The 27,554-nt window shown below is 40.2% G+C and overlaps 1 long non-coding RNA gene across 1 annotated transcript; it reads left to right on the top strand.

The window, feature by feature from the left end:
- Positions 1 to 5,847: 5,847 nt before the first annotated feature.
- On the top strand, positions 5,848 to 19,677 carry LOC125759547 (uncharacterized). Its single transcript, XR_007417133.1, has 3 exons — positions 5,848 to 13,886; positions 17,720 to 17,802; positions 19,457 to 19,677. It is a non-coding gene; the product is annotated as an uncharacterized LOC125759547 (long non-coding RNA).
- The last annotated feature ends 7,877 nt before the right edge of the window (positions 19,678 to 27,554 follow it).

The raw sequence follows: 27,554 nt of genomic DNA, 5'->3' as shown, positions 1-27,554 counted from the left end.
AAATGACCTGTAGCATAGTGCAGTGGGAAACAAGGAGGCAGGAAGGAACGACAAATAGACTCAAGCAATCGTGTCTGTTGTTCCTTCCTGTGTTCTTGTTTCCCAGTGTGCTGTGCTACATACAAGTTGATGCTCAGTGACAAATGCACGCCCTGCAACTCAGTTGCATAAGTTCAAAATTATTAAAAGAACGGATCCGGACACCGACCAAAGTGATTTTTAAGACAAATGCATTAACGTTTCGGCTCGGCCAAGGGAGCCTTGTAGGTGAACAAGGCTCCCATGGGGGAGCCAAAATGTTAAGACATTTGTTTTTAAAATCATTTTGGTCGGTATCTGCATCCCTTTCAATATGTTTCATCCCAACCAAACAGGCTTCCATCATATTCTCCACTTCATTCAAAATTACTATAGGAACGATAAACCTAGTTGTATATATTTGTTTCAGTGTGGCTATTCAGGTGGAATTTGTTGTTTTCTTGCATTATTCCTAACAGAAAAATGATGGTGTACAGTATTCACGGATTGAAACGAGAAAACTTAGGGCTAAGTAATGCACATACTTTCGTTCCCAGCGTATGCAGTTCATGTCACATCAGCGTAATTTTGACTTGAACACTCGCATGAGAGCCAACATGACCTTTAGTGGCCAGATTAGCAGTGACGTGATGCGGTTATCGCGAGCAATTGTTCATAGCAGTCATTATACTAATAATACAATCGACTGGTCATTTTCCAGCACTCCAGAGCACTCCGGTGACACGCATCTTGTTCGGCTGGTCGAAATCGAGTGCTCCGAGTACGTGCGGCTGGTTCTTTCGGAGCGCTCTGAGGCGCTCTCACATTGACCTAGGAGCGCGACCGAGATCTGATCACGTGACACCCGCGTCTCGTCTGTTTGCAACAAAGGATGCAGTGATGTGTATCCTCTTCCGGCCTCAGATTTCTCTGGCAAGTGGCTGCACGTTCGGCTTGGACACGCATTTTCTGGCTCGGATCAAGAGCAGGCTCCGCATTGTTGCAATCCGAGTCAGAGCACAGTGATGCTCAGCTGAATGTACCATAAAAAAAAATGTCGCCTTTCAATCCGTGAGTACTGTACCTGCAGTGATAGTACATGTTCTCTGTTGAGCCATGTTGGGTGATGTAGCTTCCATGAAACTGCGATCTGTTGGCGGCCTAGCAAACAACTGCTCCTGCAGTAATATTGAAGAACAGATTGAAGGGCAGAATGGATAAGATTAGACAATGATAGAAGAAAGCAACTGGGCTATTGCATGCTGCTACTGGCATAAAGTGACTTGTGACTTCCTTTAAAGGCAGTTGTGGCCTTCCCCCTCTGTCTTAGCTCTTTGTAATTTGCCACTGTTCTTGTGGCATTTATGCAGGGCAGACTGTTTATATTACTAGATAAGTTATTTATGAATTGTTAGTATTTTCTACAGCAGGTTTATGCTGACCCACTTTAAAGGGCAAGACATCTTATAATGCTGGCAGGTATAATCAGGGTTCCACTGCAACGTGTCTGTTTGGAAGCATGACCTTGCTTTTGCTAAGTACAACTTTCAGAAAATGGGTGCTGCTAGTGAGAGGCAAATATCTAACAATATTTAGAAGTATTGCACAATATTCTGCACATTGGAAAGCTAAGGTTTGTGTAAATGTATGCACTTCTGAATGAGTAAAACGGGATCTTTTATAAATGAAGCAATGCTATGAAAACTATTTTTTTATACATAGTATGGGGCATGAAAAAGTGTAGTAAGGCTTACTTGTTGAATGATTTTTTTTTTTTACAATTTAGTTTCAGTTTAAATTCTTCGTATTTTGTATTCAAAGAAACAGGGCAAGTCTGGCTATCTTTGAGGAGCAATGATAACCTTGCTAGTGGCAAGTGCACTCACCGCTTGAACATGTGCTGTTTTCCACGAATATTTTTGTAGAGCAGTTATTTGTTTTAAAAAATGATTGCATTAGCCATGTAGAGTATAGCATAATTCTGTATGCTATTAAGAATCGCTATAGTGGTAGAAAGAGCTAGGCAGAACCTGAAACGTCTGAAATAGTTTTTGTTTTGTGAAGTTTTCTTTAGTTTCGAACAAATGTGTAAAATTTTGAAGTAAGGAAGCACTTGTGACAATTAGTGCTATAGTATCAACAGTCACCACCTACCTAAGCACGCAAGATCCCACTTAAAATGACCGTTTAAAGTACCCGCACACAGACATTTGAATTTTGTTTTCCACATTTTTTTCATAATCAAGCATCACTACACTTTACTCAGCGTTTAAAAAAAATGCTTATTTTGAAACCAAATACTATTAGTACATATGTAGATCCCCTATTCATCATTAAAGGACCCCTGGCACGAAAATTGGAAACTCGACACGTTTGTGTTGTTTGATTGTCCTGCATATGTGGGCACTTCTGACCGATTATTAGTGGTGAACGCTGCCTTTAAGATATTTTAATTTGGCTTTAAAGGTATACTGAACAAAAAATGGGAAACAAATGAGGAAAACATTGAAATACCACTCGGAAGACACGACTGTTCCGATAAACAGTTTATTTCACATATTTTTGAACAGTTGGCTGTATTTTTTGGAGGATTGTCAGCGCACAGCAACCGGACACCAGCGTGAGAGGGACTGCGCATTGACGGTCATTATGTCAAATGTCCCACCGGCGGATGCAGGGTGCATGTTTTCCTGTCCTGCTACTTCCCTTTCTCCACCTCTCCTTTACATGCCACTTTCCCCTTTCCACAAAGGCGCTCAGACGTGCCCCACCCTTTAGGGGCTTTACGCCATCAGGGAGCATTGTTGAATGCCAGTGTCAATAGTAGTGGTTCTAGGAACCATAGTGTAGCGAAGCGGGTTGAGAGCTGCGGGCGACAGCTGGCAAGGTTGGCACGCCGATTTCCGGGAGTTTTAAACATCACCTTCTCTAGTTCACGGTACGGTGGCTAGACGCAGCAGTTTGTGAAAAACGCATTAAATTCAATATTTTCCACTAGTTTCTGCCACCTCGCAACATTGTCACCAGTACGATGTGGATAGGAATGCCTCTGTGATGGCAATCGAGTAAAGTGAGGTGTTGTTGACGTCACAGACAAGTTTTCAGAGTGCACACAATGTCGCATCTGGCATCCGATGCGGGCTATTGTTTCTCACCCCCCTTGCTCTGTTGTCAGGCTGCTCTCAAGGTGGTTCTGGCTGCTTACGACAGTGGCGTTTTAAGTAAAGTAGCAAGGAACATCTTTTTTTGTTCTGATGGCGCACAGTCTCGGCAGTCTAGTGAGTACTTGGCAGGAGGGTACATCGCCTCTTGTTTCACTGTAGACAGAAATTTCAGCAGGAGAACGTGCCTGGTGCGTTGCGCTCTGATACCGCAGTACACACATCACTTCATTCCTTTCCATACGCGGGGCCCTGATTCAGAAAGTGTGCTCTAAACGTCGCCAAAGCTTGAGCACACATGATCTTGTGGCACTCCACCACAGTGGGATGCTAGTTTCTTATGGTTTTAGGCGGACGTATTGAAGTGACTCCAAAATTGGACATAATTAGCAATGCTAGTTATAAGATATGTTAGAGCATTTCCGATTCAATTTCGGCATTATGAGAAACAAAGCTACTAAATAAAGCATAAAAAATCCCAAATTAAAATTTGGCCGTCAGAGGTTATTTAAACATTAACAAGTCACAACTGTAATTTGTAGTTGTAAACCGCTATAATTAGCTGAAAAAGTATTAGGGCTCAGTGATACCCTTGGTATTAGCAATGTGGACATAATGAAAAAAAGCATTAGTGTATTTATTGCAAGCTTTAGAGAACTGACATGATGTCATACCTAACACAGGGGTATGGTATCTGTCTGAATGTGGTATCTGTCTGTCTGTGTATGTAGGTGTTTTGCATTTAGAAAATTTTTTCTTGAAGAGAGATGCCAGGCATAGGGCTTCAATCCTGATCCACTTTTTCATTGCGAAGGAAAATTGTGGTGCAGAGCACTATAGTTCTACTTTTCACATGCAGATTTCGCCAAGCTACCTGTGAAGTTCTTCGGTTTTCCATTTCCTTTGTAGTTTTTCTTAGCCACGTTGCCTTTTTTTTTTTAAAGAAGAAATGGTAATTTGACATATTTGTTCATCTTCATGTGCCCTTTACACAGCAAGTTTTCACGCAACCTGTATTGGTAAATTCATTTGAATTTGTATCTCTTGTTAAAACTAGGAGAGCTAGCTAACAGCTGTAGTTGTTTTTCCCGAAAGTCAATTCTGATAGCCACCATTCCAGTTTCTAGCTGTCCACTAATATCTGCATAACTATTATGTACGGAATGTATGTTTGCTTAGATTTAATCAAAATTTAAATTACCATATTTACTCATGTAATATGCGCCATCACGTAATTTGTACACCCCTAACATACCAACCGTGATATTGAAAAATGAAAAAAAAAACCTTTATTCTCATATATTGCACAGCCTGCAATGCCCCACAGTGCTCACATGCAAGGCGTATTGATTGGGGAGATTGGCGGTGTCGATCGCAGTGTCACATACATCCTTTTGGCTGCATGCAGGGAAAAACCGGGCAGAAATTTTCTACTGGGAAATTGTCATACTATACGTACAGGGGTGAGACAGCTGCGCATATTGCGCATTTTTGATACGATTCCGTTTTCCTGCGCCAAGCTGCTCCAAAAGCATAAAAATTGCAAAAATTGCGCCGAACTGCGCCGAAACGGCCCCACAATCAAGAATTTTCAAGCCCGCGTCACTTTCAGCGTGGGAAAACGTAACTTTAGAAGCAGCGCCAGGGATACGTTCGCAGAACACGTTAACGCGCCCAAGCGTGTCCTTCTACGCGCCTTTGTAATAGAGGCTTCCATAGTGCTATGATAATCGCCTCTGAGCGGTTGTAAATATGTGTAGTGTCCGAGGGGTAAGGTTTCTCGGCGCTCGCGACGAATTTTTGAAGGCGGTCCCTCACGAGGTGGCAGCGAACGGTGGCGCAGCGCGCTTTTGTTATCACCTATTAAAAGCGTGCGGTACACTTGACGCTACGCCACCCGCGCAGCCGAGAAGATAGCTGAAGGCGCTTTATTTTAGGCAGTTTTCGAATAGCGTACGCTGAGTTAGCGTTAGCGTTTGCGGCCCGCTATTTCCGTCACTTAACGGGAGCCCGCAAGCGGTTAGCGTACGACGTATGCGCAGTTGTGCGAAAAGCCAACGCAAAGCTTTGCGTACGCTATTCGAAAGCTTCCTGAGGGTTCGCCCTTCAGGGAGGGCAAATATTAATCGCAGCGCCCCTCCTTCCGATTAAGGCAAAGTATGGGCGGTATCGACTTTGCCCCCCCCCCCCCCCCCCCTTCGTGCGCACGCCTATGGGGGTGGTCATACTGGCGCGTTCGTCGGTGGCCATACCGCTTTTGTTCTTTCCCGATATTACGCGCGAAGGCGTCGCCGCAATCGCGTGCTAGTCGGAATCATTCATTGACCGTTCAAAGACGTACTGCTATGCAATCAGTTTTTATTGCGATAGCAATTATATGGACAGTCTCGACGGGCTCTTGCCGTCGCCGTCATGTCCTTCCGATATGAAGTCCAAATTGATAAGATCCCCCCGCGAATTGTATGTTCTACAGCGGGTAAAAGCACGCGAGCAGAGGCGACTTACGCGGCCGAAGCAAACGAGCCGGCCCATTGCCGTCGCTCGGAGGCTGCATGCGATAACATCACCCCGCTCGGAAGGCCTGCCGTCGAAGCAGACAGGAAACTCCCCGCCCGTTTTTAACAAGCCTTAAAAGCTTAAAAGACACGAAGACGCGAGGGGGGGGGGGGGGGGGGAGTGTCGCGCGAGGAGCAACTTTGAACTTTGCGCGGTCGCGATCACTGGCGCGCGCGCGCGCGCTATCTCGAAAGCCATCACAGCGGGGCGGGCGGCTCGTATACGCTTCTACGTGCTGCGCTCTCAAAGCGAAGTGACTATGCGGAGAACATGGCTCCCTGGAGCGGCCGTATTTTCTTACACCATCGTTTTATAGTTACGCGAGATCGGATACAAAACAGTTAGCTGCCAGCCTTACTTCGTGTAACACTACAATTTGTTGCTATCGCATTCATTGCTTCGCCCTTGCGGTGAAACTGTGACTTTTTTTTTATTATTTGAGAAGTGTGATGTTTTTTCTTTTCTTATTTTCAAATGTAAAGTGAACCTACCTGGAAAAAACTTTTTTTATCTATTTCATATGTTGTTACCAGGGTTATATAAATTGCGTGGTTTGTAAAAAGGTAGTGTAGTTCATACTTGGCAATAATCTGTTAAAAAAAGCTTTCTCCAAAAGCTCTTTGAATGTTATGTGTATTCTAAGCCGATTAAAATATGTGCTTGTTCCTCCAAGTTACTACAAATTTGTTTTTTCAAGCTCCAAAAACGACCTAATAAATGCCGCTAACTGCTCCCAAACAAGGTTCTCCTGCTCCTAAATTGAAATTTTGCTGCTCCCAAAACTGCTCCCAAATCGATTTCAGCCGTCTCACCCCTGTACGTAGCATGCAGCATTTTGGGACGATAATTCATCACTTTCTTCTGGGGTTTTATCAGTGTTTAAATTTCTTAGCACTTACCATCACATGCTGGCACTTTTGGTCATAATTGGCAGATATTAGGTTAGAATCAAGTAAACAAGATATTTTGTGTACTGTGATATTAGTAGACATTGCTGCGGACATGTTTGCGAAATTTTTGGCATAATTCATGCACCCACTTTTTGAAGCCTTAAAATAATGAAAAACAAGGTTGTGAATTACGTGACTAGATATGTTATACTCCTTGTTTGTTTTTTTTTTTAATTAAAAGTTCAGCACACTTTATATCTTTCAGACAAGTTGTACTGCTTATGAGAATGTGTTTTGGAAGGGTTATCTGCTTGTTGGCCCCATTTCACTAGGTCGCCCAGGTATGGTCAGAATTTGTCAGTGTACATTTCCAATGCAGTTTTGCCATTGAGGACATGAATTCTTATTGCACACACCAGGTTGTGAGGTTCTCTAGTCCTTTGTGAGGTTTCTATTCACATCCACACTGTTGATATAATGAAGTTGTGTCTTTTATTTATGTGAGGCCAAAAATAATTGGCTCAAACAACTACACTTGATTTTACTTTCATGGAAGTGGGGAGTGTCGGTTAAAAACATAGGGGCAAATAGAGACCTCATAATAACGGAATTGGTTATAACAAACTAGTGGATGCAATGAAGTAGGTGTAACCCTTCTTTAATTTTTCAATTAGGTTTATGCTCTTAAATTTTTAATGAAGTGAAAAAAAAATTATGGAAATAACAATGCTCTCTTAGCTTGGAAATATTTACTGCTCACTCAGCAACTAGGCCGAAACCTGGCCGTGAAGCAGCCGTGCTTCTTGTAATTATCTCAATCAACACTTCAAAATTCCAGCTAGCTATCAGGTACCTGGCAACACTCCAAATCAACCACAAGGCTGAGCCAGTGGTTACACATGCACTCTGCCACTTCTGCCTTGCACAGCATTTTCGGGAACTCTCATGCACGAGGGTGCCGAGCCTCTAATTCAGTGCAACACCCATTGCCAGACACAATTTTAAAGAAATGCTTTCTTGCTTATAAGTGTCTGCTTTTGTATGGTGAAACTGTACAAAATCCAGTGCTTGCAGTGCTTTTTAGCACGCTCAAGGAGTACTGTGATACCTGTTAAGCAGCTACTTGAACGCACACAATGATGGGGACGATAGATTAACATTGAAAAGTGTATAGGAAGCAGTCATTTTTCTTATAATTAAAATGTGGCAGATAACAATCTTCTGCAATCCTTTGGCAGTGTGCAGTACATTTTTGCACCAGCTTACCAAATGCTTACTAAAACCACATCCTTACTTTCTTCTAGCAATCGATATCAGCTGTGATGGCAGACAATCATCATAACAATGTAAAGGATATAACAAAGTGCAGCTCCTCATTCGGTTTAGTTATAGCAATGTTTTACTGAGGCTTTTGTTCTTATTATTTTACTCTCAAGGTAAAGAATGCCATGCATATACAAAATATTCAGTTTGACCTCATATTTTTATCCTGTTATATAATTGCTGCTATACACTGTGTGTTGGCATCAAAACCTTGCTACATCAACTTTTTAACATGTAAGTACCTATGCCGTGTTATTTGTATAGCAGTAAAGGAAGTGCAGGTAGACTACAGACATAACTATTTAGCGCAAAAAACAATGGACAAGGTGAAGCCTTCACCTTGTCTGTCGTTTTTTGCTGTAATTATGTCCGTAGTCAATACGCACCAACTAGCCCAACTTGCTTCTCTAAGAATGCGGGTAGACTATTTGCAGATGCAGCCATATGCAAAGCTTCAGTACACTTTACGAATAATGTAGACCATTAATTTGTCTCTGGACACTTCCTCGAATATATGCCTCGTACTGTATTCCAGGATGTAACATCTTTTCTTCATTTGTCAAAGATTTCACTGATGACATAAGTGTAATTGAATGGTGCAAGAATCAAAGTGATGTCTACTATGGACAATATGAAAAACTATTTAAGTTGACTCTTGTACATGGGTGTGCACAAGAGTCAGCTTGTGAGACCTAACGGAATAGTGCCAGAAGCCAATTGACTATTGAATACTTTCCTAATACTTTTTTAATATTGAACAGCCATTCTTACAATTCTTATAAATTAATGTTCGCATCCTAGCATTCAGAAATTTGCACATGACTATTCTGAGAGTACAAATTATCATTGTATGGCTGGTAAAGCCAGAGTACTTTAGTGAAGTAGCCCTTGCTGCACCACTTAAGATTTCATATTTTATGCCTATATTATAGCCGCAGGGATGAAATGTGTCGTACTTTTGTCCCATTTCATGTTTATCTCATTGCAGTTGACATTTCGAAATGTCCGTAAACTATACAAAAAATACTTGTTTCTCAGTAGTGGCTATTCTATTCAAACACCTAATCGTATTGACTTTGAGTGAACAGAAGCATGTAGTTTCTTTTAGTAGCTGCATTTACATGAATACAATACTGCCCCATTGTACTACATTTCCTGCACATTGCACACATGTAAAATGCAGTAATGCACTAGGAACTGAATGCAGTGCTGACATTGCTCTGCATCGTAAATTGTAACTGTGACATTGACAGGATGTTTATTTAAATATTTTGTTTTTAAAGAAGGGTGGAGCGTTGGCCTAGTTGGTAATTCATTAATCTTATTGCAAGAGTGTATGGTACGATACAGCGAAACAGGATAACAGTCCCAACAGATGACTAAAGGCCCAATAGGTCAAGGATGGATATAGAAATGCCCACTATTCATAATGTGTGTCAGCAATGGCTTGTGAGGCAAGGAAAAGCATTTCTACTCTTGCAGAGCATGCTTATTAGTACTACTATACTTTTCTTTGGTAAATAAAATGCTGAGAACAATCTAAAAAAAAATCGATAGCCAGACACATCTCTGCTTGTTTCTTGTAAATATGGTTTCTTTTCAAATATAATGAATGTCTGTCAATGAGGATATGTGTAAACGGCTTTGTCACATAAACATTACATGTGTGCATGGTTCATTTCGCTTGTTTAAATATGTAGGTCTCCAAAGAAAACCATTGCTTGTGCTAATCATTTGTGAAAGTTGCATGGAAAATCCCACTCTTCTGGCTGCCAGACAGCAAAAGCCCCTATTTTGCCACAGCTTTCCTCTTAAAAAATAATCCAATTTTCACACATACCCTTTCCCGCCAATTTTTAGAAAATATAAATTGACCACAAAAAAAAAAGGAAGAATAAATGACCCTAGTTGGGTATGGGGGATACCTGTAATTTTAATACAAATAAAGGTCAAAATTAATTTTTTGTGTCAAATGGGATGCTTTTATATTCTATCTGTTCCTTGACAATATGAAAAGAGAATAGGTGTTGTTATGAAACTTTAGCTGCACAGTAGAAGCAAGAATGAGAACAGATTTGTTAAATTTTTACAGGTAATGCAGAAATAAGTTCACGTAGTAGTAATTATCATGCTGATGTTGCTTTAATGACATCTTGAAGATTCAATTCGCGAGAAGATATCGCAAGAAAGGCTTTTTAATGGGATAATTCAGAAGTCCCATAAATGTGTGGTGATCTTAAGTGCATTACATTTTTCTACATCTAGAACAGCCTACTGTGTTCAAGCAGTCACAATCAGGTGTCAACCGATTATAAAAACTTTTATGCAAGCATATTTCCTTGAAATGAAGCTTAGCATCATATGGAGCAGCTGACATATTATAATGCTGTAGGTTGCCTATTGCCACTTGTACTTGTAAGGTGCTGGAAGATAGATACTGCACAGGGAGTAGAACATATCTAAATTGCTCTGGCAGTGCACAAAAAGGGAGCATAAAAACCTGGCATGAGGCATTAAATCTCAAAGAATGAGAAACATTGATGATGCGATGCTCCACTCCCACTTTTGAAATTACCAATAAGATGTTTTCTTTGTGTGCCTGATTAAAGCCGTCATGCTGCTCTGGTTCAAGCAGATATTGTTCTGTCGAAAGCTGCCATTTGCGTGAAGTCACTTTCTTCCCAGGCTTCAAATTGCTGGGTAATTCTCATTGGGCACTAATTACCAGGCAAATTTTCGCTGTGTAATATTTCTTTTGAGTCAACTGTTGAACCAAGTTGTTTGGGTTATTAAATTGTGATTTAATAGCTCATTCAGAAATAAGCCCAACTTCATTGGCTTCCATTCCCTAGGCTATTTAAGAAAGCAGAACTAAGCAAGTTACCTATTTTACAGTTGGCTTAATTGAACCACAATTAAGATAAGCTATGGAGCAAGTGACAGGTAACATTGTAATGCAAGAAATGCAGGTATAAACTTTAGCATAGGGGAATCATGGGCTCATGAATACAAACTGAAGTGTCAGCAAGTCTTGTCTGTTGTCACTGGTTTTGAAGACTGTTCGGCTTTCATGCTGCCTACATGAAAGCTTAAGCACAGCTCAACAGGTGTAACAAAAATTGCAGATTGACTGTGCTGAAATATTTAGAATGGTTATAAATTACCATGCATGCATGTTTTTGATAGAAATTGAAATCGTAGACATTGAAGGGACATGTCAGCGAACTCTAAAAACCATCACACCTTTGAAAATTAACGCATTTGCTAGGAAATTTTATTTCTATTTCTAGCTCAAATATATGTATACTTCAATGCACTGGGTTTGCCATGACATTTTGAAATGCCCTTGTGTACACCCTTTTTTGGTCAGAGTGTATGTAATTTATAGACTGTTTATAAATTGCTGCGTATACATGTTTTTGATAGACATTGGATGCATATACATCGAAGGGACATGTCAGTGAACTCTAAAAGGCAAATTATGAGCACATATTTGACTCAAACCATGCAGTAAAACATCAAGCTATTGTAAGAAGCCCATTGAAAAGGAGCGCATTTGCTCGGAAAAATTATATATATTTCTAATTGAATTATATTCTTCAATGTGATAGGTTTGTTGTAACATTTTGAAATGCCCTCAAAGACAGCTTTTTTAGGTGTGGCACTAGACGCAGTGTGGTGAAGTGGCCTTCCTTTAGTTACGTGAGAAAGGTTTGCAGTGCTTATAGGGCACTCTTTGGAAAGACCCCATCAGTTTTCTTTTTAGATGGGATGTTAAGGACCACTGAATGACATGCTGCCATTAATTTAGCTTTTACAAGTTTCATGACATTAAACTCAAACAAGAACATGGCACAGAGGATGAGTGGAAAGTTTCAAGTGCAGGTCCTCCACTCTCTTCCTTCTTAAACTTTCAGCAGTTAATCTGCAGGAACTGTTCCAATTGTCTATATTATTATTATTCAGGCATTTTGGGACAGATTTATCAGCTAAAAAGTGCTTTCCAGATTTTGCATTTGCAACTGCAAAATTTTATTTGTTGTAACAACATATAAGGTGCTCTCTTTGTCCAGCTGTTTTTCTCTTGAAAGGTGCCTACTTGATGAAACAAAATTAGTGTTGCCAAAATGCTTTGCAGTAGTTTTTATAAGCATGTAACTGACATTTTGTTGCACTTGTTTTTTCTTTTTTTTTTCTTTTTTTGCTAAGTATGGTTGTGCTATTAGTGAAATTGCCATTGTGAATTTAATGCCCATACATTTACATCTGTTCTTATGTACATCTGTCTCACTTTCAGTTCTTATCTCTTTCTTTCTTTTTTTTTATGTTGCAAGGCATTACGAAAGAACTCAAAGAAAATGTCATATATCAAAAACCAGTTGGAGTTAATTAGCCATGCAACTGCTAAACATCAGATGAAGTTAAGCAGCTTTATAAAACTCTGCATTGACAAAGTTTCAGTAGTGATGCCATCTTCTTAGCTGGCAACATACTAACTTTTATAGCTATTTTTTTAATCTGATTTGCGTGCAGGGCTGTACGTACATTGCAGAGAAAAATGATACGAAAGTATGAATTGCTTACATTGATTGGGTCACGCAAACTTTGTCTGCTTGCTAGTACCCCAGTAGTGCTTTGCTCATTCTAGCGCTGTTGCAGATATTGTGTTAGTAATGCAACCATGACGTGCCACTGTTAGTGTGCTTATAGAGTGGGGAAAAAAGCTGACCTTGGTGCAGCTTTGGAGTGAATGCGTGGTAGCTGAAAGAAATTGGTGCAGAACTGTGTGGAAATGTGGTTGTTGTCAGTGGTGTAACGTTCAGTTCACATGTGTGCCCACAGAAAATTGGTGCATGCATGTGTGTGTGTGTGTGGAAATGTGCAACTGATGTGAAATTGACTTAGGAACAAAAGACTGTTAGCCTTATTTTTGTATTACGAAAATAGGCTCTGTTTATGAGCATGCTAGGCTGCACAAAGCATAGAAATGCCATGAATAAGAAATATTTTAAGTGTGGTGTGTGTGTGTGTGTTTTTTAGTAAGACAGAGGGAAAAAAAAGTTTTTTTCTCAGGCTGGCTAGCAGTACTTCGCATTTAGCAAGCCTTGAAATAATTTTTTTTTGTATTTGTAACTTTTTGCACATACTTGCAATAGAGAAACGGCTATGGGCTTGAATTTTACGTTGGTTGCACCATTGAGTGAAGCCAAGCCAGGGTGTGGTACCTGTGTTCTTAGTTGTTCGAACACCTTAGAGTTTACTTGTGGGAAGTGTAAAGTATGAGGTGCTTTGTGCCTGCATTTTTTTCTATTACTTATAATTGTGCAAAAGGATGTCATGCGTTTTGTGAGCTACTTTTGCTAGACACATCGAAGTTGTGATTTCATGGCTTAACAAACGAGTATATGTTGCAATTACATCTTTTGTGATTTTTTTGTAGTTGCATTACTTTTAAACCTGATTTTTATAAACTTTATAATACTTTCAAACTTATTTACTTGGTAATATCTTGCAAGTTTACTTATATGTCAGCTTTGAATTCTCCCATCATGGAATGATCGGAATGCTAATTCAATGCACATTCATTAAATTGCCAGTGGAGTGAACTTTATTGAAGTAGCATTTATTTTATTAAGTAGTCCCAGTTGGCTGTTTTGAAAGTTGAACTTGTTTACTGTACACTTTCATCTGGGTATTTTATTCTAAGATGGTTCTAAATGTACTTGTCAGTGGACCCAGGCTAGTCCCATTGTACATTGTTAGCTTGTATAGGAACTGTGAGGACCACCATATTCATCAACCTTGCAGTGTATGGTTAACCTTCATGACACTTCACATGTGACAAGTGCAGGAACTGTAACTTTAACAGAGTGCAAGACATCCTATTATTGTTCCCCACAGTTGCTCACTGACTGGGGTCTGCCAAGCTGTTGTTGAGGTAAGATATGCTTTAACAAGGTTTTGCTCAATGAAAACACTGCAAATTTTACAGTGTTGGCATTCTTGCATATCTGTTCATATAGGCTTTGGTTAAAAAACAGAACAGAATAGTGTCTGCTGACAAAGATTTGTCCTTAAGGGAGCACTGACACGAAAATTTTGCATCTTGTTTTTTCAGTTGCAATAAGTAGTTTACGACCCACTTATCATGGCTGGAAAGCCCGTTTGCTCGAGCACGTGACCGTTAACCATTTGGAGACTGTTTTATAGCGCCAAGGGAGGCGGGACCTAGAGTGGTTTTCATGCAAACATAGCTGGCTACGTGAGCACCATGTGCACATGAGCACAACGTTGACAACTCTTTTCAACGAAGGCTTCCTGGGTGCTGCTAAAATGCCCTCTGAGACGTAAATATGCTTGACCCACCCAAAATGCATTGCCGAGGTGAGGACATCAGCCTTTGTACTCCCTTGCCAGTCTGCACCTTCTTTCCGTTGAAAAGGTCTGATAGAAGAGAACACCCGCGACGATCGTTGCAGCCAACACAAACTCGTGACGCAGGTGGCGGTTGGTTGTTTACACGAAAACCAAAGGCGCGTTTCGCAGGAGTGGCGTGACATGCACTTTAAACGTGATTTTAAATATATTCTAGGCTATATTAGCTGTTGATATTTCATGGATGATGTGTGTGTGTCCACACAATTCTTTCCCACAGGTTATCTCGCCTTCGTAATTTTGTGTCAGTACTCCTTTAAGGAAAAAAAAAAACACTTTTTTGAGCAAAGTATCATACTGATGAGCCATATTTTATTGGCCTATAGCTGTGGTGTTGTAATTTAAAGAATATCAGCATTCTGAAATATATTATTGAAGCTAGCACAGAGTTATTAAAAATCGAAAGTGTGAACTGCTGTTGGCCATAATCAAAGATGCCCTATATGTATACTAGTGCAGTTTTCAACCATATGCCTTGAACATCCATACTTGCCTTCTTTTTGTGCTGAAGGTTTTAGTTGCAGTTTCTTGTTTTCATACATTTTGACCTTGTTTGAACTCCCAAAGTGCCGTCACTGAACCCGGCTTGCCAAATCTCTTCCACTTATACAGTTAAATCTCGTTATAACGAGCACTAATAAAGCAAATTATCGGTTATAGCAAACTAAATACAAACTTTGGTTGGTCACGCTTCATTTCAGCGACATTCTCTTTATAACAAAACAGAAAATGCGAGAGCTGCCGTGATATCGGCTGTAACAAAGAAAGATTTGGTTCGTGTGAGGCTCAAGACTCTAAAGGTAGCATAAAAAGCAAAATAAATTAACAAAGCTGGACAAATCTTCAGAACAATTGGCGCTCCCAGGTATCACGTTTCAGGACTTTACTTCTGCCGGTGATAACTTGAATGTGGCACTCGAGCTGACTGATCTGGAAATTGTGGATTGCATCGTGTTGCACGAGGATAACAGTAGCAGTGACCGCGGAGATAGATGACTGTGAACCTAGTGAGCCACTGGTAAGCAGTGCGGATGCTGTGGACATGGCCAGGAGGCTGAGAAGCTACTCGATTGGAGAAACTCCCAATGACCAAAACTGCTGAAGTAGAAAAGGCCCTCTCATGTATGGACACTGTGGAAAACTTCATTTTGCGCAGTGCTGCGAAAAGTCACCTGGCAAAGGTCACATCCTTCAAATAAATGAACGCAGGCCTGTTTCACCAAATGAACTTCGTTCTGTTGTAAGTCCAGCTTCTCATGTTCCGCTCTATTTAGTTCAAAATTCCACAAGGAGACAGGCAAGGATTACCTTGTTTATAGTGGGTTTGTAGCATAGAATAATGCGTTTTTGTATCTAGGATTCATGCTCGAGCCCAATGCAAATTTGTTAGAGCTGATTTTGATCTCTACTGTTGCAAGGAATATCGAATCTGACAAACTAATTTACGGTCCCAATGCTGCTTCGTTATGACAGGGTTCGATTGTATATGCCTTGGACAAGCTGGGCTCGTTCATGGTTATGTTGTCTTGCTTCCTGTGTACTCCACTCATCTGGCATATATATCTTGAGTGTCGGCAGTGTCATGCATTTTTGCCTGCCTCTCATCCAAAATGTTTGTAGGAAAAAATGGACTATCTATGCTACCAGTTAGCATTTAATAAGCATTACCTACGTATAAAGTGCACTCATCTTTATTGTAAAAGAAAAAAAAAGGAAACCCTTGAGAAACCTCAGCTGTTATTGAATATGTTAACCTATGTTTTATAGGGTGCAGGTTGTCACTTGAATAATGAAGTATTCTTAGAGCAAGTTATCTTATGGGCAGTTATGAATGTCATGGTTGGTCCCGCTTGTTTTGTCATCAATGCTGATAGCTATGTATGTCATAAATTTTTACATTTATTTTTGTATGACAGGAAGCTCAGCAAGTTTGTAAGGATCCATGGTTTGGATATGCTAGGCATAGAAAACATATACAAAAAAAAGAGCAACAAGAAGTGGATGATTACTGTGTAAGATACATGAAAAAAAAAAAGTGAGAAGGAATATTCTATCTTCCCCATATACCTGTGCTACTATTATCCTTTTAGAAATGGCACACCAACAAGTTCAAATGGTCAGAACTAGAAATTAGAACTACGACACAAACAGCATCCATCATCAGAAAGATTGCAAAAAAGCAGAAATGAAGAAAGAAAAAAAGGTTCTTTGTGTGGGCTCTGTGGAAGGCATTGTTTGTTGACCTGTGAGCCACAGACATGGATTCTCGATGTTCAGAAATAACAGTGGTTAAGTGTAAAAAATTCTTAATCCCTCTTTGTCTGCATATTTTTGCCTATTCAGACCATGAATTCTTTTTCTAGCAGCACCAAATTCCATTCAAGTAAACTTACATTGATGTAATTGTCCAATCAATTTTTTTAACAGTGGGGCCCAGCATTGAAGTTTAAACTGACACGTGTAACATTTTGGAGCATGGAACTTGTGAAAGAGCTGAATTGCCTTATGGCCTAGATGCACAACCTCCAGATAAGGTAGGCACTGAATAGGTGCTTCACAGACCTGCACAGTGCTTGCCTTGATTTGTGGCTGCATACATTGGCAGCAAATCTGCTTCTTTGTGGTGCCCATCTTACAAAAAGCTACTGTGTGTTCAAAGCTGAAATTGGCAGGAAAGTGAACAGTACATTTGACTGAGAAGCTTGTCTTTCTGTGCGTGTGCAAGCTTTGTAACAAAATTTTGCTTTAGGTGATGTGTTGTGCTTGCAAGTTGGTAGCTGAATCAGCAGAAGTGATCATTTTGTGTCCACAGACATGTTACATAAGCTGGTCTTCAAATCTTCTTAAGTGGGTAGGGACTGCAAATGCCTACATATGAGTGACTTTTGTGATCTCTTTTTATAATGTCCATTGATGTGCCGAGATTGCAAAAAACATTTGTCATTATGTGCACTATTTTTCTACATGCGCATTGGCACGCTTTCATGCAGAGGTGTGCTTCATTCAATCATAGTGTCATAGTGTATTCAACCATGTGTTTTCTGTCTATGATGAAATGTGCTGCTGTGTGACAGTGTCACCTTCATTTTGCTACGCAGCTTCTGTTACTAGGCTCATGTTGGGGGTTTTTAGAGAAGCTATTGGAGTATATTTATCACTTACAGAGACTTTTTGAGAAATGAGCTACATAAATGACTAAGGTTCCATCACAAGTTTTGCTTGGTCGTTTCTTTTAGTGATATAAGACATACAAAAAACCAACAGTCAATTTGATATCTTAGTGCTCCTTCTTTGTTCTTGATAATATTCAAGTGCATAATTCACCCTTTGTGACAGAGCGTCCTCATAGGAAACGCAACTTACTTTTGCCATTTCTGTGCACTATTGGCAAGGAAGAGACCATGAACACGGAGCTAATGGTACGTTAAACATTGTTACCTAAAGTTCCTTTCTATCACTTCTGGGTGAAGTATTTTGCTACACACGATCTCTTTGCTTAAGGAAGTGCCATGTTTAAAGAGACATTGGACCTGAGGCATTTCGACAGAAATTTTGAATTATTTTTTTACCTTTTTAAGGATGCCTGCCACCAACAGATAACTATTGCATGTAACTTGAGTGGGTTGTCAAATTCGTTTTATGAAGAAATAGAGTATGGCTCACTGTACAGTAATTAGACAATTATTTACATTGTAACTAATTGCTATAAGTAGACTACAATTTAATATAACATTGCCACTCACTTTAAATTGAGTCTCCAGAACATTAGCATCAAGTTATGTAACTTTCATACGTATATAGACAGTCAGTAATAATGGATATCACAAAGGGTTAACATAATTTACTTTTCATACGATGACAGTAGAAGAGCACACTGAACAGAAGTGTTAGAGGTTATGTAATGGTATGCTCATAATACTGTGTGATAAAGTGACATACTTTTTCGTAATAAGGAATACTGTTTGGCTAAAAATGTCGTGTGCCACTTTTATTGCACTATTGACAGCCACCATGATTTTGCAGTGTGTATGAAACCGTTCCGATTCTAACAAAATGGTTTTCAATGACGCACTTACAAACTACATAGGTTTCTTAAGCTTATGACAACACACTTTGTTGGAATTTTACGGAATGGTTTTTATGTAAAGAGTTAAACATTTAGGCACACACTTTGGTTGCATACATATCAAGCAAATTGCACATGCTAAATATGCAGTTCAATGATTTCATAAATCAAAACGTATATCATGAACCAAACAAAGAAACGCATATCTGCTTATTGACTTTTCTTAGTACTATAGCACAACTCTATGGTGACAAACCTTGTGTTTTCTCTGTGCACATCAGTCTATCATCAGAACGAAAAATGAACTCTTGCCATTATGAAATATTCAGGAACTTTGCAAAAAATAATCTAACACACACATAATTCTTCTTTCTCCTAAATTTTTAGAACATCATTGTAAATTGTCAGGGCCTCCTTGTATACTTGCATGCTTGCAATTTTGTTTTGCAGTTAAAATTGTTACACCACAATGATCCTAGGTAAAATCTGCCAGTTTCAATCATTCCTCTGTGATGTGGCCACAGAAGATATTGGTTCAATTTTGCTTGTTTCATTAAGAAAAGAAACACAGTGTAAGGGTGCTGGTATAGAAAAGCTATGTGTGAAGTTAAAAGCTGGATTCCTGACTGCCGCAGTCACATTTCAGTAAGGGTGGGATGTCACACTGACGAATTTCTACTTGGCTGAGTAATAGAAAACAATCAGGCAGCCATACTTCATGCAGAGCCCTCCACTGCAATGCTTCTCATAGCCCTGGTATATTACTTTGGTACTTACACGAGTGCTTACAGAAATATTATCTATTTCCTTATGGGATACCTGTTGACCTAGTAGTCACACGATGGAGCCTCTATTCCATAGAAGTGTAGGGAATTCTGTTGCGTTTGAATTCAAGCAGTTTGAAATGCAAGCCAAGTGCAGCATGGCTCAACTCTTTTTGTTTCCATGACAAGATAGTTCTTTTTATAGGTCTTAAAGACTTAAAGACATATTTTTTGCCACTACAGATATCTCAACACACACATCATAGGACAGCAAATTGCAGATGGCAGAATCCTATTTCCAAGAACTATGCTGCAAAACAAAAACAAATATCATGAAAAGCAAGAAAATGTGAGAAATCTTCCATTTTTGTGGCCAGTTCACGAAAAACGAAAATAAAAATGTGTATGTAGAAAAAAACATTCACATTAAAAGAAATCTGGAATATACATTTCAACAATAAATAACCCAGGAACAGTCTGAAAAAGAATACTACGCACACTGCCATTCTTTGGACGCAAAAAACTACAAACCAGGACCTGCTTCACTACCCGTGCCATATGATGAAGCATTTTTTTTCTAATGCATCGCTACAAAATGTTTCTTCTTCGCTGAACCATGCAGTCTTTGCTTCACATTTTGCAGTTTCACCTTTTCAGCATCTTCTGAGGATGCTGTTCCATTTCTTTTGGCATAGGGTTTACTGAGAGAATGATGATGTCAAGCTGAAGTAGCTGTATATGGCGAGCTTCAACAAGAAGGAAAGGTGGTCATAGTGGGCACTCCTGTGCATAGGTCGACAAAAAATTGGAACTCACTCAGACTCATTCAAGAAATATATTTTGCTCTGAGGGCTCAATCGGACTGACACTCACCAAAATTTTTCTGAACTGTACTCACTCGGACTCAGACTCACTATACTTTTTCTTCGCCGGACTCAAACTCTCCACCATATTGCTCAGCCGAACTCACTCAGACTCACGGCTTGACCTGAGTCTGAGTGAGCCTGTATGAGTCGACTCGTGAGTCTGTTAGCGTAAAATTAGCTTTTTCGATCTTGGTGTAAATGCTCTTCAATGTCAATATCTCACATAATCGGAGCTCTACGAAGCGCCTTTTGATCTTGTACCTTCAAGTATGAGTTATCAGTGATTTCAATCCAGTAAGGACATTTTAGATGCGAAGCAGCTCTTTGACGCACGTGTGTGAGTCAAAGAGCTGCTTCGTACGTTACGTGCGTCCGTACGAATGTGCTGCAACGCGTTCCCCTCGCCGTAGGTGTTGCAGCATTGCCAAGTAGGTCACGCCACATCTTTGCGTTGACGTTACGCTCCCCTCGCACGCTTCCCTCGCAGGTGCGCGCTGACATCACTCTCTCCTCACCCGCAGCATGCTCGCCGTAGCGCCCGCAGCTGCCTGCTGCTCCGCCCGCTCGCAACACCTCTGAACGTGTCACTTCTCTCTCGCTTCACCCGTGGTAGTCAAGGCGAAACGCGCGCCTGCTCCGTTCCAGCGCCCGTGTCTCGACTCTGAAGAAACGACGACTACGAAGTCTTGCCAAACGTTTTAATGAAACTTACACGAAACCCAACCCGCCTCCCGTGTCTTTGTGTTTCAAGCAAACCTTTACTCGAGTAAACGCTACACCGAGTTTCGCTTCAAAGCGTTCTTCCAGCACCCGCGTCGACGCCCGTTTCAACCGGGTCAACGCCGTGCGCACCGCTGCTGCTTCGCATCCCATCAGGGTTCCCTTCGGGGAGATGGTCCAAGTTTTTTATGAAATACGCGACTCACACGAGATATTTCTATCAAGAACATCCCGTGAAAGAGTTTGCGGGGGGAGGTCACGGCACCGCACCTCTAACTCATACCTTTGATCAATAAATATTGAGCCTGAACGCTAGCAGATTGAGATATGTGTGAATAGGCTTGAGCATAAATGTAAGACGATATAAGGCTGATAGTAATGCTGAAGATGAGTAGATAGGACAATAGGTCGGCAGTAAAAGGTGGAACTCAGTCAGACTCACTCACTAATATATTTTGCACTTAGGGTCACTTAGGCTCGCCAATATTTTCCTCAACCGGACTCACTCGGACTCACTCATTGAAATATTACTCACCTGGACTCACTCAGACTCACGGACCGATCTGAGTCTGAGCGAGTCTGAATGAGTCTACTCATGAGTTTGCCGACCTATGCTCCTTTGAAGTTCTGGTATTGAACGGTGGTGCTGGCAATGCTCTTAGAAATGTATGAAACTTGAAAATTGCATTGTGCTGTACTATAGCGCTTGGCCAATACGTGCTCCCGGCAGCCTTTTTGACAGGACCTGAAGTTTGTTCACAGCTGGTGCCAGCACTTTCTGACCAACAAAGTAGGCACCTTGCAAAAGAGTATATAGCTTTAAGGTCATGCACAAAGAGGAAGAGGTCGTGCGAGAGGAAGGAGCTAGGCAGGGGCGTAGCCAGGGGGGGGTTCAAACACCCCCCCCCCCGAAATTTTTAAATTTGGCTTGCGTATGTATACACGCACACATACAAATGCACGTACAAACATACATAAAGTATGGTTGAACCCCCCCCCCCCCCCGAAAAAATTTCTGGCTACGCTCCTGGAGCTAGGTCCCCCCAAGGCCATAAATGAAACTCATTGGTGAACAGCTGCGGGTGTCCCAGCCTGACTTGGAACATTGTACCCACCACAGTTTGAACTTGAGGTGCTGTGATATTCAGACTTGTAGGTCAAGTCCTCATCATGAAATTTTTTGGTGCAAGTGGAGCATACAGGGTGTCCCAATAAAATTTATACTCTTTTTATTGCTCTAACGCTAATAATTATTATGATACAAAAAAGTTTCAAAATATGAAAATATGTAGAAACCAGCCACTTATCGAAAGTGTTCAAATTGTTGGCCATTGTGATCCAGACATGGCTTGTTTATGGAACTCCTGTCTCAAAAAGCCACTGGCCGAACAGATTTTCTGGGAGATTGCTGAAACCTTTTAATGACTTCTCTTTCTCTTGCGGAGCTGGTGGATGATTGTGGTCTTCCAGAATGGTAGTTCTGGACATTGTGGGCAGTTCCTTCTTCGTCAAAGTGATCTCGCAAATGAGTAATTGTGAGCCACATTGATTCATCTCATTTAAACTTCATTCTGAACTCTCTCTGCACTTCACTTACGTTCTCAGTCTTCCAGTAGTACTTGAGGATGAATTTCCTTTGCTGAAAGTTCAGCCTGACTTAATCTATTTTTTAAGCCTTCGCATTTGAACCAAAAACAAAATCTAATGTAGTTATGGGCTTTAAAAGAGTGTATAAATTACTTTGAGACGCTGTATTCTATAATGGGATGCTTTTTCTCACGACACAGTGGTGCACGTTAATGCCACCATGGTAGCAACTCTCATCCCATATGGCAGAAACCCTTGTCCCATATGGTGACGGCAAATGTTGTCCCGTGCTGGGATGTTGCAAGAAAAACCGAAACTCCTGCAAGATGGCTAACAAATGCCATGTTCACATGTTGGACATGTAACTGACCTTCAGAAATGTGCTTTTGGAGGATAAAACCACCCAGACTCAAAGCCAAAGCTCATCAGTGAACAGCTGTTGGTCATTTTCCTGTTATGAAATATGGTGTTTCACAAAAAAATCTGAAATATTCAGTCAATATCTTCACATTCTCACTCTCGGGTAAATCCATGCCACTCCAGTGTCATAAATTTCTTAATGCAGAATGTCTTTGTCCGCTCCATATCTTCTTTACTGAGAGGCTTGTGCACTAGTAGCGATTGAATCTTTCACCTTCCTTGTCCTGGCTCATCATGTCAGTTATTAGAGATGAATGTTAATATTGATATATACAGTTGTTATCTCTGACACCAAGACACCTGTCATGACTATCACCTTCCACTGAAAGGTATGTTCTTGGCTGACTTATCCATCAAAAGAATGTACGTCCATTTTGTGAAACGAGTACAGTACCTAAAATAATACTTTAAACACTTGCACAAATGTTTCGAAGTAAACAAAGCATCTGAGTATGACACACAGCCACAGACTAGCAATGCATTGTAGCAGAACATATGAATTCGAGGATTCAGAGCGCTGTCAGGTGTCAGTGGTATGCCTGCTCACCTTATTACAAAAGTATTGTTAAATCATGTCCCTATTATAACTGCTTACCTATTTATGTGATACATCTCAACCTAACCATAGAAGTGCAAAAAAAAGGTGCAAATTTTCAGTGTCATAGCATTATAAAGTGCAAGCATTCAGCTGCTAAAGCCAGATTATGGAAGGCTTATAGTGGCGAGTATAAATCTTGAGATGCACAAAAACAAAAACAAATTTAAATATAACGACTTTTCTCTTCATCTATATCAGTAGAAAGCTGAAAAACCTAAATGGCACACACTCAACTATAACAGAGTTGTCTAGATGTCCGCTAGCTTTTCATTCAGATGGTTGCCCAGAAGTGGTGATGTGAACTTTTTTTTTTTTTGAGGACTGAGCTTTTTGACAAAATGCAAAAAACAAAACCCAGCATGCATTTCCTGTGTGTTCATGTGGAATCAATGATAGTCGGTATGTTGAAAATTTTTGGAAATAGGCGCTAATAGTGAAAATCTTTTGGATTCAGCAGCCTTAAGTGAGCAAAACCTCAGATTGTCACAGTTCCCAATTACTTTACAGCATGATTTGAAGCAGTGAGTGGACCCTGTGCATGGCCCTTTTTCCGTCGCAGGAAGGCTTAAATAATTGTAGCAAACCTGTTATAAACTATCTATAATTGAATATCAAGGTTTCTTATATTTAGCCACAGCCATATATATGTGGTGGTGGAAAGCAACGCTCATGTATTTATGGGTGCACATTAAAAAGCCACAAGATGCAGCCCTCTACTACTGTATCCCCCATAGCTAAAGTTTTGCCATGAGATGTTAGACTCCAGGAATCAAATTCATTCAGTTGATGTGTGACAGGCAGCATTACAATCCTGTTTCTGAAGTCACCTGTGGCTCAAGTGAATATATACATATATATAATATGGCATTCATCATGAGCTAAGGCAGTTTCTCATCTTCCAGATGCACTATAGTGCTTGCATTTTCTTGCTCACTGTTGAGCTGCACACCTTATGTACCTTATATATTATTATTATACAAGTAACTTAAAATTTTTAAAAGTGGCCAATACTGACCACCTCACTAGGTTAGAGGCCAGTCCAAGTCAAATGACCGAAATGCTCGAGGCCAATGTACTTAGATTTAGGTGCACATTAAAGAACACCAGATAGTCAAAATTTCTGAAGCCCTCCACTACGGTGTCCCTCATCATCATATTATGGTTTTGGGATGTAAGATGTCGACAATTATTATAAGTCAAACAACCATTACCCCCACACTTGCACTAGAACTTTTCAGCTACAAGAGTCAGTGGCACCGCAGGATGGACATTAAGTGTAGTGTTGACCATCAGATATCGAGCATGACAATGGTGCTTAAGGTGAGAGGATGAGCAGGATGCTTTAACTTACCTCTTTTCTAGAAGATCTGGAAGTATGTGCTCCTTAGTAATTTGTAGTTGTGTACAGTCATTCATGTGCTGGTGACTGTGGACTGTCACAATGGCTGCAATATTATTGGCGATATAATGTACCGTGGAAAAAGAGGAATAGCCTTTGAAACCAGCAGGAGAGAGCACGTGGCTTATTGTGCAATATTGTAGGCTCACAGCTCTATGCAGCAGATCATTGTTTGAGTTGCATCTTCACTGCAACATTTGCTGATGATGAGGACCATTTTCTTACCATTCTCGATAACTGCATCACTGCCTCCTTAATAGTGCCCATGGTGCCAAGAACCAATATACTACAACTTTGCACTGAAAAAAATTACGCTGAAACAATCAAAAATGATTTTCAATGTAAATGAACAGCTGAACGCTTCTAAAAAGCTTCTTGCTTTCTAAAATGACATACTTGAAGGCCTATATTTGTTGCAGTGAAGATATTTAGGTAGCGTTCATTGCTTCATTGTGTAATTATGCAAAAAACAGCCATCAGCTAGCACATCTGCAATGGTAGTATGGGTGCATGATAAATGGATTTGTCCTATATGTATGCTGTTTCCAGCGGTGCAAGTATGGATGTGGAAGGAGACTGCCACTTCAGATGCCTCAAGGCTCTCGTGAGACAGCACGTGCATCTCAAAGGGCTGTAATAGTGTTTAGTGTCGAGTGTGACCCAAAACTTGGTTTGCACAAAAGCACAAGCCCTTTGCATCAGTGCTTCTATATAAGCTGTAAAAGTCCAATCACCACATCCAACCAAGAAAGATGACAAAAGAACCAATGAAACGTTCTCAATCTAAGAAGATTCAGGAATATTTGCTTATTATGTGAAACCAAAGTGCATCACAAGTACTTTGCTCAATTCAAGCAACTGAGCTAAGCATGCAGAATGCAGCTAAGAAATACGGCTGTATTTCAGGCACTAAGAAGTGATTTCATTCGATTGCAAACAAGCTGCCAAAGAAAAATTTTTTTTTGCGATTATAATACAGGATACATAGTCATAATCACGTATATGATTAACAGCTTCCTAGACTACACATCATTTACACCACGAGCACATTCCATTGGCCCAGAATCTTGGTAAAACTGCCCTCCTCTATGACTTCTTTTAATGCAAATTCAAGTACCTGCTATGCACAAAAAGCAGAGGGTCAGTTATATTCACGATAGTTTCGCTACCGACATTAGGAACTAGTGTGATTCAGTGCTTAAATACTAGCTTCACAATAAAATCTATTTAAATCGAATCCGAAGAGACTGGGAAATTATGTTCCATTTAAAAGAAGAGAAGTTTTATTTAGTGAGCAAGATGTATAGGTGTGTGGTGCAGCACACAAATACCAAACCAAGCAAATTAGAGCCAGCTGTCCTGTTTCAAAACCTTCAAAACCTTCAAAACAAAATGTTTTTCTTAAAATGTGCAGAACGACATTTAGAATGACTCAAGAAATTGTTTGACACGATTGTGAAGAAAGTCGGCAGAGTAGATTCTGAGAAAAAAGTGGTACATATATGTACCATTGTCTTTACAGCAGGGCACGAAAAGTGGTACACATGTGTACCGCTACCCTCGGGTGGTATCAAATGAAAAAAAATTTTGAACAGGAACATTATTTAAAATTTTAAGGGGGCTGTTTACTTTTTACAATTGTTTCAAGCATTGAACGCACAGCGGAACTTGGTATCTGCTGCACAGATAGGTGCTGTGCAATTATGGCTAGCACACGCGAAGACGACCTGCAGCAGGTATACATCAGCCAATGTGACTTCGCGACTGCGGTAATTAGCTGCACCTAAAGCGGACTGCGATTGACGCCACTTTTGGAAATAAAACCTGCGCTACAATAAAAATTAAAATACTGCATATGTGCAACTTTACTGGTGTGATAGCTGTCCTATTATATGGCTAACACCACCAGCCAAAATCAAGCCCAAGAATGGTTCGTTGAAGAAAACTCAATAATAAGCGTAGCAAAAATCTCTGTGTTGCAAGTGAGTCACTAGGCTCTGTTTAGTGAACTGGTAAAATGGGAGACTTAACAAGCGTGTCGAAACAATATTTTCAAGCCGCTCATTTAGGCCACTGCTGCGGATAGCAAGCATTAAGCAAGGCATGCGCGAAATCTAATTTGCTCTTCGTGCCACATGTTGTAGCGAAGTAAAAACTCATAATAGCCTTCTTAATACCTCGGTAGATGGTACCACCAGTAAGAGCAGTGCCAATCTGGACCGTTTCTTTATTGTGAGTGTTTGAAACTCACTGAAAAAGTGGTGCACATTTGTACCACTGTCCTACAAAGGGTTAAACAGCAATTCTATTTCAGCGATTTACATTTACCAAGATTCTACTATAAAGAAGAGCTGAGACAAGGCAACTTTTCAAAGTGGCTTTATTCTGTACCAAAACAGAAAGCTGAGCAAGTCCAAAAAAATTCACAATTTTAAAATTGCACATAGTAGACATAGATGTGAAAATGGCATTTATTCAGTCCTTTATATTTCACTCCTGTCTGTCTTTTATGCCTGCTTTTAAAATAACTCTGCACATGTAAAACACTTCTGAAGGGAAATTCAGGTGTAAACTTAGCCAGTTGTAGCCACAGTTACATTGTATTTTTATTACAGTAGCATACAAGAAGCATAAGCAACTTTAATTTACAGTTATAAATGCACTTGCAACAAGTTGCCTTCCGTAAAAGAAAAAGTTTATATCTGCAACAGCATCTCGTAGGTATTATTATCACAATGAAGCAAACAAGAT

This window comes from Rhipicephalus sanguineus, chromosome 1 (assembly GCF_013339695.2).
Source record: "Rhipicephalus sanguineus isolate Rsan-2018 chromosome 1, BIME_Rsan_1.4, whole genome shotgun sequence".
Lineage (NCBI taxonomy): Eukaryota > Metazoa > Arthropoda > Arachnida > Ixodida > Ixodidae > Rhipicephalus > Rhipicephalus sanguineus.
Note: the sequence above shows the minus strand (reverse complement) of the source record. Positions and strands in the feature narration are given on the sequence as shown.